A 9,421-nucleotide genomic window follows, 5' to 3' on the forward strand; every position below is an offset into this window, starting at 1 on the left:
TTCAGGCCCAGTCTATGTAGGGACTGGTTATCTAATCTTTGACAGTGTCATCACTGCACTGTTGTCTGAGATAAACCTAAATAACCATGTCTTAAACACAGTCCAAATTTTTTCTTACCTGTCAACTAAACTTTAATATTGAAGATGTGAATTTTCAAAGCTATTACAGAAAATTTTAAACTTATACAAAAGTAGAAAGCATAATGACTCCACAATATTCATCACTTAGCCTCAACAATTTGACATTTTATCAGTCCTGTTTCATCTAGCACTCCTTCCACTTGCTCACCCCAATACTCCAAAGTAAATCCTAGACATAATGTCATTTGTCCTGTAATTACCTCATTATATATTTCTTTTTTAAAATGTTTTATAGAGATGGGGTTTCACCATGTTGCCCAGGCTTGTCTTGAACTCCTGGGTTCAAGTGATCTGCCCGCCTCAGTCTCCCAAAGTGCTGGGATTACAGACATGAGGCACCGCGTGCCCAGCCTTGTTATGTCTTTCTTTCTTTCCTTCTTTCCTTCCTTCCTTCCTTCCTTCTCTCTCTTTCTTTCTCGGGTTCAAGCAATTCTCCTGCCTCAGCCTCCCGAGTAGCTGAGATTACAAGCATGTGCCACCATGCCCGGCTAATTTTTTGTATTTTTAGTAGAGATGGGATTTCTCCATGTTGGTCAGGCTGGTCTTGAACTCCTGACCTCAGGTGATCCGCCCACCTCAGCCTCCCAAAGTGCTAGGATTAAAGGCTTGAGCCACCGCGCCCAGCCGCCTTGTTATGTATTTCTAATGCATAACAAAAAATTTGCATAGATGTGTGAATTTTTAACTCACCACTATTATTGCTGAATTTTAATATACATTTAAACAATAATTAGGCAGGGCACGGTGGCTCACGCCTGTAATCCCAGCACTTTGGGAGGCCGAGGTGGGTGGATCACGAGGTCAGGAGATCGAGACCATCCTGGCTAACACAGTGAAACCCCGTCTCTACTAAAAATACAAAAAAATTAACCGGGCATTGTGGCGGGAGCCTGTAGTCCCAGCTACTCAGGAGGCTGAGGCAGGAGAATGGCGTGAACCCGGGAGGTGGAGCTTGCAGTGAGCCTAGATCGCGCCACTGCACTCCAGCCTGGGCGACAGAGCGAGACTCCGTCTCAAAAAAAAAAAAACCACAATAATTAAAATCAACTTTATGTCCCATTTTTCCTTATTTGAAAATTAAGGGAAATAAAACCCTCCATAACTGATATTATCATTTCAAAAATACTTTTAAACCACGTTTTCACTATTTCATGTAGTAGTTTGCTTATAAATTGTAGAACAAATATGGTACTTATTAAAAGTTAGTAGACTAGCCGCGCGCGGTGGCTCAAACGCCTGTAATCCCAGCACTTTGGGAGGCCGAGGCGGGCAGATCACGAGGTCAGGAGATCGAGACCATCCTGGCTAACACGGTGAAACCCCGTCTCTACTAAAAATACAAAAAATTAGCCGGGCGTACTGGCGGGCGCCTGTAGTCCCAGCTACTCAGGAGGCTGAGGCAGGAGAATGGCGTGAACCCAGGAGGCGGAGCTTGCAGTCAGCGGTGATCGCGCCACTGCACTCCAGCCTGGATGACAGAGCGAGACTCTGTCTCAAAAAAGAAAAAAAAAAAAGTTAGTAGACTAACTACATGGTATATGGATACCTAGTGGTTCTCAAAAGTGCATCACCTGGGAATTTGTTAGAAATTCAAATTCCTGGGCCCCACCTCAAACCTAGAATCAGAAACTGAGGGTGCAACCCAGCAATCTTTTAATGAGCTCTCTACGTGGTATAGATGCCAGCTAAAGTTTGAAAAACACTGGAATATCATATGGGGTCTGAAACCTATAAATCAAATTGATGTAGATCTCTGCAAATGATTATCATCCTCACCTTTCTTACTTTTCCCTATAACTAACTCATTGCTGGCCCAGTGTTGTATTTTCTCATGTTACAAAATATAAAGGCATAAAATACAACATCTTGTGAATGCCTTCTGATTCTACTTTTCCAAAAAAACTCTTGCATACACTTTGAACTTTGTAATGGGAATTTTTCTTAAACCCTTTCCCTGCTGAGTTCAACATAGCCACACATTGCTCATTGCCATTACACTATCCTCCAGTCAAGCAATGAAAGAGTTACGTATTTGAAGGCTCACTCATTAGTGCTAGCCCAACAGCAACAAGTTGAGATTGTACAGAACAGACCTGCATTTCTAAAGAGAGCCAAAGCTTCAGTGCAACGTGAGACTTGAATTTGGAATGCTAGAAGTTCAGAGTTGGAAGGAGTCAGCCTCTCTAATTCATAATAATTAGTAGTTCTGAATTCTTTTTTAGTTCTGAAATTTAAAAAATAATTGTGCCACAAAAGAACCAAAGAAAACTGGCCGGACATGGTGGCTCATGCCCTCCTCGGCCTCCCAAAGTGCTGGGATTACAGGCGTGAGCCACCGCGCCTGGCGTGGGCCTATACTTGTTAATTGTAGGCTTATGACTAAATATTGGAAGAATACTGGGTAAAAGTTAATAAGGGTCCCTGGAGTGTTTGTGCACCTGTATTTCCAGCTACTCAGAAAGCTGAAGCAGAAAGATTGCTTGAGCCTGGGAGTTCGAGGCTACAGTACACTATTATTGCCCCTATGAATAGTCACTGTACTCCAGCTTGGGCAACGTAGTAAGACCCCATCTCTAAGAAAGAAAACAGAAACAAAGAATAAGAACCCAAGAGAAATCAAAACTGTTATTTTCTTCTTGTAATTTCCCAGAACTTAAATTTGCAAAGAAAGACTAGGATATAATAAATTGAGATATGTATTTAAACAATGATCTAGCTTCAAAATTTAATTTTTCTTACAATAGACCTTACTGTTCCAAAAATATATTTTACATACAAAATTATTAATGTCTATTTGTTATGTGAACTTTTATTTTGAGAGTCAGTTTTCTTTGTGTGTGTGTTGTTTATTTTTTATTTTTTCAGATAAGTGACTTAGAAATGTTTCTTTAGCTTTTTCCCGTTACTAGGTACTGAGGATTTCTTTTTTAATTCCATTAGCTTATATAAGGGGCTTTGCATTTTTGGCTAAGGCATAAAAAGTGTATTTTCTCGTTAAATACTGGAATTTTGTTTGGCAGAGATTAGGCTCTGCTTCTGCCAGATTACTGACAATTATGTTGAGGAAGAAAGGCAAACACATGAGTATGTTCATGAACACCTAACTGGTGTTTCAGGGAAACTAGGATTAAAAACAAAAGACTCAAAATCTCTTCCCATAAAATTAATCTTCTGAAGTTGAGAAAAACTTGCTAAAAATCATTTTATTTTTCATTAAACAAACATTACACATGGATTTCTTAGTAGAAATTTAACAAAGGTCTGTGTTAATCATTAAGTAAAGAGAATGATCTAACAAATCTGGAAAAACCTGTTTTTCTTTCAAATAGATTTTTTTTTTTTTTTTTTGTTATTTGATTACTAAAAAGAATGTACTCTATGCTGTATCATTCTTGGTTTTCTGTTATAAATTTTTAGATACATTATATTTTTATGTGATCCATAATAACTAAGTGAAAAAGGCCGGATGGGGTGGCTCACACCTGTAATCCCAGCACTTTGGGAGGCTGAAGTGGGTGGATGGCTTTAGTCCAGGAGTTCGAGAATAGTCTGGGCAACATGGCGAAACCCCGTCTCTACAAAAAAATAGAAAAATTAGCCAGGTGTGGTGGCATGTGCCTGTGGTCCCAGCTACTCAGGAGGCTGAGCTGGGAGGATCACTTGAGCCCAAGAGGTCGAGGCTGCAGTGAGCCGTGATTGTGCCACTGCACTCCAGCTTGAGTGACAGAGCAAGAACCTGTCTCAAAAAAAAAAAAAAAAAATTTAAGTGAAAAGACCTATATTAAGTGTGAATTGTAAGTCAATATTTGACTAGTTATATGAAGTGAAACATAAAAATATCAGTACAAGAGGGTAATAATTTCTGTTCACCTACCTCAGAGGATTGTTGTAAGGATCATATGAGAAAATGTACATGAAAGAGATTCAAAAAGTACAAACCCTCTATATAAGCCTGAGGAATCATTCCTCTAATTAGAGTTTATTGGACTAATTATGTGTTAGTTTCACATGAAATGAAACAGTCGTGAAACAGTATGATTAATCAGGGATGTAGCATGATGAAATTCATTTATACAGCTTCGTAGCCATTTCCATGGCTCTCAAAACCCTTTATATACATTATCTCTTTGCCTTCTACTCTCTATATGGTTACTCCTTATGTTTAAATCAGTATATGGGTAATGGCACTGAAATAATTGGAGAAATCATTGTTGTGTACCATTGTGGAAATTGTGTTCTTAAGTCCTGCCATTCAAGGGGCCCTCAGATTTACTTGGACAGTCAAGTCAGTTCTGTTTTCTAACATGAAAATAAGAATGTCTGAAACAGATAAATTTAGGGATGTTAATTTGTATTCTCAAAGGATCTCTTGATACATAGCAGTGATATCAATTTACACAACAGCATCTCTGAAACTATAATTTTCTTTTCTTTTTTTTTTTTTTTTGAGGTGGAGTCTTGCTCTGTCTCCAAGGCTGGAGTGCAGTGGCGCAATCTCGACTCACTGCAAGCTCCGCCCCGCCGGTTCACGCCATTCTCCTGCCTCAGCCTCCCGAGTAGCTGGGACTACAGGCGCCTGCCACCACACCCGGCTAATTTTTTGTATTTTTTTTAGTAGAGACGGGGTTTCACCGTGTTAGCCAGGATGGTCTCGATCTCCTGACCTTGTGATCTGCGCGCCTCAGCCTCCCAAAGAGCTGGGATTACAGGCGTGAGCCACCGCGCCCAACCTGAAACTATAATTTTCAAAGCACTTTACCTGCTTTGTTTTGTAACATCTCTCTAAAGTGGGCAGTTTATTATAATTCTGCAGTTAATGAAATGGCCACTGAAAGGTTAGGTGACTTGCCCAGGGTCACACAGATAGGTAGAAGCAAAGCCATAAAAATAACTCTGACTTCTGGTCTGGTACTCTTGCATTATGCCATTGTGTTTCTTATTCATTATATTCCTAGCATCTCTGTAATTTACAGCTGAGAAACCCCAGCCATAGAGGTTATATGACTCACCTAAATCATATGGTGAATCACCAGTCAAGCTGTTCTTATAGGCAACAAAGCTGTTTCTAGCTAATTTTTGGCATCATTTAGCTAAATTGGCTGCCTCACTGTCTGATGTATATACGTCTAAATCTAAGTTCCTTTTTGGATGGCAAGACCTGGCTGGCCATATGATACCAAACCACAAAACCAAATCTACTCAACTTGAATTGAAAAATTAAAGTAATTCTTAAAAAAAAAAAAAAGTTTAACTACATTTCTGATCTCAGGAATTTGGAAATGGGAAAGATAACTTTTCACTACACTGCCAAGGCAAACCTTGGAAGTCAGGAACCATGTCTCCCTAGTCACTATGTTATCGTGACTAGCACACTATCTGGTACATTAGTGGGCACTGAGTTAATTTTTGCTCAGTACCTAAATATATGAGTGAAGGAATGAATGAACAAATGAATAAATAAATGGAGTGGGAAGACCTCCCCATCCAAAAACTGTGCATCGACAAGTACAATACAATTTGGATCAATACTGATGTTTTTACAAATTTTTCTTTTCTTTTCTTTCTTTTTTTTTTCTTTGAGACAGAGTTTTGCTCTTGTTGCCCAGGCTGGAGTGCAGTGGTACAATTCCAGCTCACTGCAACCTCTGTCTCCCAGGATCAAGGGAAACTCCCACTTCAGCATCCCGAGTAGCTAGGACTACAGGTGTGCCACCATGCCTGCCTAATTTTTGTATTTCTTTTTTTTTTTTTTTTTTGAGATAGAGTCTCGCTCTGTCCCCAGGCTAGAGTGCAGTGGCCAATCTCTGCTCACTGCAACCTCTGCCGCCCGGGTTCAAGCGATTCTCCTGCCTCAGCCTCCAGAGTAGCTGGAACTACAGGCGAGCGCCACCATGCCCAGCTAATTTTTGTATTTTTAGTAGAGACGGGGTTTCACCATGTTGGCCAGGATGGTCTCAATCTCTTGACCTCGTGATCCGCCCGCCTTGGTCTCCCAAAGTGCTGGGATTACAGGTGTGAGCCACCGTGCCTGGCCCTTTTTTTTTATTTTTTGAGATGGAGTTTTACTCTGTCGCCCAGGCTGGAGTGCAGTAGGCGATCTCGGCTCGCTGCAACCTCCGCCTCCCGGATTCAAGCGATTCTCCTGCCTCAGCCTCCCGGGTAGCTGGGATTACAGGCGTGTGCTACCACACCCAGCAAATGTTTGTATTTTTAGTAAAGACAGGGTTTCTCCATGTTGGTCAGGCTGGTCTCCAACACCTGACCTCAGGTGAGCCACCTGCCTTGGCCTCCCAAAGTGCTGGGATTACAGGCATAAGCCACCACGCCCGGCCTGAAATATATATTTATTTTATTTTATTTTATTATTTTATTTTATTTTTTTTGAGATGGAGTCTCACTCTGTTGCCCAGGCTGGAGTGCAGTGGCGCGATCTCGGCTCACTGCAAACTCTGCCTCCTGGGTTCAAGCCATTCTCCTGCCTCAGCCTCCCAAGTAGCTGGGACTACAGGCACTTGCCACCATGCTCGGCTGATTTTTTTTGTATTTTTAGTAGAGACGAGGTTTCACCGTGTTAGCCAGGATGGTCTTGTTCTCCTGACCTTGTGATCCGCCTGCCTCAGCCTCCCAAAGTGCTGGGATTACAGGCGTGAGCCACCGCACCCGGCCACCTGAAATATATATTTAAATTCAGCCACCTTGATTGAGTTTAATAGAATCCATTTCACTTCACTGTTACCCTCACCACCATCTCTCAATCCTATTAAATCAAACTAACACTGTGTGTTAAGTGTTTGATGTGTACCCAGAAATTCTAGGAAGTAGGATATAAGAAAACAAGACTCAAACTCAGCCCTCCTGGGGTTTATAGTCTTGTTGGCAGAAAGAGACTTACATACATCATTGACAAGGTATTCCCTGATTCCAAATACAATACAGGGGCATTGATAACTGTTGTGTTGTTTAACTCAAAAAAATCAAAAGAACAAAAGAGTATAAGTACAGTGTGATACAGCGCTAGATTTTATGTAATAGACTATCATTACAACAGGAACACAGAAGGACAAATGAGGTGTGGCCCAATAATTGGAGTAGGTTTTCTGAAAGGAGTGTCACAACAGCTAAAAGATCTGAGATTGACCAGGTGCAGTGGCTCACGTCTATAATCCCAGCACTTTGGGAGGCCGAGGTGGGTGGATCACCTGAGGTCTGGAGTTCAAGACCAGCCTGACCAGTATGGTGAAACCCCATCTCTACTAAAAATACAAAAATTAGCTGGGCATGGTGGTGCGCACCTGTGGTCCCAGCTACTAGGGAGGCTGAGACAGGAGAACTGCTTGAGCCCAGGAGGTGGAGGTTGCAGTGGGCAAGCAGTGCACTCCAGCCTGGGTGACAGAGTGAGACTCTGTCTCACAAAAAAAAAAAAAAAGATCCTAAAGCTGTATGATCGTATATGATACATTTGTCATTTTGTTTTGTTTTGTTTTCTGTGCAAGGTGAATGATGGAGGACAAAAGTACCCACTTGATCTATTATGTTATAAACTTATATGTGTGTGCTGGCATATGTCTTGCATATTTTAATATGTTTCCATGTACATTTTATTGAACAATAACTCTTCAAACAGATTACAGCTTAAAATGAATCTAGCCTCCCTTGCTTCCAAACAAACAAACAAACAAAAATTAGAAGCCAAAATTTACTCAAAGCACTGCTCAAGCAGTCTGTCTTCATTTGGAAATGGTCAATTAACTCAAATGACAAATCAATCTGGAATAGGAGCAACTCCACAGATGATTCATGGCGACTGAAGGTGCCTGGTAACCTTTCTGTCTCCATTTCTTCATCTGTCTGTAGGGAATAATGGTCTTACAGAGGTGTTACAAAAAACAATTAAAGTTGGTAATGTGCTTTGAGAGCCATGGATGAACCATGCTTTCAAAGTGCATAATTACATACTGCAGCGAGTCTCTCATACTTGCATCCTCTACTCAACTCTTTAATAGGTATTTGAAATGACACAACTCACGTAGGTTTTCCTTGTTCTCAAGTTACTACTACATTATTTATCCACTGATACCAGTTGTCTTTAAAATAGAATGCAACCCACAGTAGTAATAAGGACCATTAATCCTTTGGGCTTTAGGATACTTAAAGTCTTTCTTCTTTTTTTTTTTTTTTTTTTTTTTTGAGACAGAGTCTCGCTCTGTTGTCCAGGCTGGAGTGCAGTGGCGCAATCTCGGCTCACTGCAAGCTCTGCCTCCCAGGTTCAAGAGATTCTTCTGCCTCAGCCTCCTGAGTAGCTGGGATTACAAGCGCCTGCCACCATGCCCAGCTAATTTTTGTATTTTTAGTAGAGACAGGGTCTCGTCATGTTGGCCAGGCTGGTCTTGAACTCCTGACCTCGTGATCCGCCTGCCTCGGCCTCCCAAAGTGCTGGGATTACAGGCGTGAGCCACCACACCCGGCCCGTCTTTCTTCTTGGGGAATATAGTTTTCCAGATCATTTTCTACCTTCATTTTTCAATTTTTCCACTTCAGTTGGCTCACTCATCTCCTCTCTGACAACAGTCCGTGAAGATTGTAAAAGATCAGCTCAATGGCTTCCCTGAAACCTAATAGGAGGCCCCTGTTTGCTTTGCTGAATACTTGGTAATTTCTTGTTTGCTGTTCTTATTCCTCTTCTTTCCCTCCACCCGCTCCATATTTTAATTGGCCTGTTGGAAACACACAGCAGGTGAAATTCTTTAGATGTCTGCACAGCAGGAGAAGGAAAAAGATGTTGAAATCAGAATGTTGAATAGTTAAGTCGGGAAGGAGAAGGGCTGGGATTGGCCAAGCAGAAAACAAGAGGGGAGAAACCAGCAAGATATAGTGACAACATCCCAGTCACTCTGGGTAGTAAGGGGAAACCTAGAACAACAAAGCCAGTTGAGAACACATGAAAAAAGAACTACTGACCCGTAACCTGGGCAACCTTCCCACACACTCCTTTTGCCATTCTGCCATATGAGAGAAGGAAAGGAGAGAATGTAGTATCCCTCTCCATTACAGGAAAACAGTGTCAAGCTTATATGTTCTAATGAACTTGGATAAACTTGGATCCTACTTAGTGGCAACTTTATGTTCAAAGGAAAGCACATTTTCTCTGATAGCCCCAAAGAATCTAAATATTTGGTTCCAAGATGGAATATGAAATGGAATATGAGACTATGAGTATAAATCAAACATTTTTCTTTTTATCTTTTTTTTGGGGGGGTGCGGGAGGGACAGGGTCTTCTTC

Source organism: Pongo abelii, chromosome X, assembly GCF_028885655.2.
Source record: "Pongo abelii isolate AG06213 chromosome X, NHGRI_mPonAbe1-v2.0_pri, whole genome shotgun sequence".
Lineage (NCBI taxonomy): Eukaryota > Metazoa > Chordata > Mammalia > Primates > Hominidae > Pongo > Pongo abelii.